Below are 2,659 nucleotides of genomic sequence, written 5' to 3'. Positions count from 1 at the left end.
CTGCAAACACGTGTTATAGCCTAAATAGAAACTCTGCATACGCTTGCACCTGTTAATGGTTTATATTTGATATTAGTTCATGTTCCTTTTGTGCAATAGATGAATAAAAATTTGTTTTAGATATTTTATGTTTAGATATTTCTATTTTGCGGTAGTCCCGTGAAACAATTTATTCTCCCGCAACCCGCACACACGAGAGTGTCTACCCGCCCGCAATACTTGCCCATCTTGTCCCGCGCCGCACTCTGTTGTGTCGGGATTATAAATCACTGCATTCTGTCAGCAATGTAACGCGGCAGTAACGTATAGAGACCTCGGCTTGTAACTATACTCTAATTACTATTTTGAAAATTATAATGCGTTAAATTACTCCATTACTAAAAAGGTAATCAAATTACAGTAACGCGTTACTAAGTAATGCGTTACTGCCCAACACTGACCAGGACTGATATGAAACCAATTGGACAATTTGGTCAGGATGCCACGTTTACTCCCCCACTCTTAACAAGCAAATATTTCTGTTCATTTGTACCAAAAATGCATGGCAGGACTTTATTTTGTGATGATGTGTATGAATAGCATACACTGCTTTATTCCATTAAAAATATTAATTGTGATTTTAGATTTCATGGTGACTTTATATCATAAAACACTTGTCAAACACTAAGGCCTGGTTTCACAGACGGGGTTTAGACTAAGCCAGGATTAGGCCATAGTTCAATTAGGACATTTAAGTAATTTTTATAAGCATGCCTGAAAAAAAAAAACATTACTGGTGTCCATCCTGAGACAAAACAAAGGCATTGTTATATTTTAAGATCAATCGGTGCAAGTTTCTTTCAGTTGAAACAGCTCAGACTTACATTTTAGTCTGGGACTAGGCTTGAGCCTTGTCTGTGAAATCGGGGTAAATGTCTTACCTTGCAGTCTCAGGTTTGAAACATGATACAATCAAAATGTTTTATACTTTTGTTTTTTAACTTAATTACTGAAATGCAGCCTACATTAATCATGTATATTAAACCAATTTAGTTGTTGTACTTATTTAAAATATATAAGAACGAACATGACGGTGTACCAATTTAAACTAAATGGGTTCTACCAATAAAACAGCCTCATGCGCAAGTTAACCAACAAGGAATTCTAATACCATGTTTTTGAAAAAAAAATGTAAAACAACATTATACAAATACATGAAATTTAATGGTAGATTGGGAAGATGTATAATGCTTAAATTTACCCCCAGAGTCCTTCGTATGGCAAATACCATTTGAATTTCAAAGTACATTAGCTGTGTCACGTATTCAAGGCTGTTGCTATGTAGAGACCCATCCTCTGCAGACTGCGGTATACAGCCTGTACTCAATGCAGAATTAAGATGGCCATCGTAAGACATACAGGTTTGAAACACACAAATTGGAATAGTAAATAATAACCCAGTCAACACTTTGATCTCGTGATGAGGTCACAGTGAGCTAAAAGTGTAACCTCACAGTGCCCTCAATGTGTGCTCATACTAATGTGAGGTCAAAGTGCACTCACTGCACAGAGACTAGGTACCCAGCATGCATTGCAGCATGAAGCTTTTGATTGTCACCATTGTTGAGATTCATACACTGATTCTTGATGTTTCTCTTGGTTTTTAAATGACACAGCAGTTCAAAATGCTTATGACTTATGCTTTTAAAATCCTGCATAAATTATTACACTGTTGGATTCTATACTGTATAATCAAACAGCTATTATAATTAAAAACTTTAGATGAATAACTCCTCACAAAGACTGAATCTGGGTGAAGATTGTATTGTTATCATCAATAACAAACCGATATCACCTGGTTGCAGTCTCTTTTTGGTACTCCTTGCCATAACAAATATGCTTTACAAACACAGTTACAGCAGCCCAAAAAAAATATCACGTTATAAAGTCAAGGGTCAAGAGCCCAACTAAAGCAAACACTAATCACCTGGACGGTAACATCAAATGAAACATTGTTATCATCAATAACAAACCGATATCACCTAGTTACAGTCTCTTTTTGGCATTCCTTGACATAACAATTGTGCTTTACAAACACAGTTACAGCAGCCCAAAAAAATATAATGTTATAAAGTCAAGGGTCAAGAGCCCAACTAAAGTAAACACTAATCACCTTGATGGTAGCGTCAAATGAAACAATAAAACATCATCATCTTAATCTCTGTTAATTCTCAATAAGCGCTTTTGTAGATGTCTGACAGAAATAAAGTCAGTCTGGTTAATAATGAGTGAAGCTGGTGATGCTGTTTGTGAAGTTGTTTAATCATTCTCTGCTGAGATCACGAAAGATTTAATGTCTTTTGTATTTCAGTTGATTTCATCGAAGGCTGTTTCGGGAAGTCAGTTGTATGTTTGGAGAAGGTCCTTATAACAATAAGCTGTTAGCTGAGTGTGCACTCATGAGCTCAGCATGTGAGAGCACTGTGATATCACTGTGATAGTGTTGAGAAACAGGATATAGAAAGCCTCCTCGGTGACCGATATTTGAACTGCCTCCTCTCAACCTGCTCAACATTTTGAATTCACAATGAGCTCACATATTACTCACACTGTGAGTATCACACTATGAGAATGGTGTGATGTCACTGTGATCATCGCATGATCTCACGTGTTGACTGGG

The sequence above is a fragment of the Sinocyclocheilus anshuiensis genome, unplaced genomic scaffold, assembly GCF_001515605.1.
Source record: "Sinocyclocheilus anshuiensis isolate Anshui unplaced genomic scaffold, SAMN03320099.WGS_v1.1 scaffold1127, whole genome shotgun sequence".
Lineage (NCBI taxonomy): Eukaryota > Metazoa > Chordata > Actinopteri > Cypriniformes > Cyprinidae > Sinocyclocheilus > Sinocyclocheilus anshuiensis.
Note: the sequence above shows the minus strand (reverse complement) of the source record.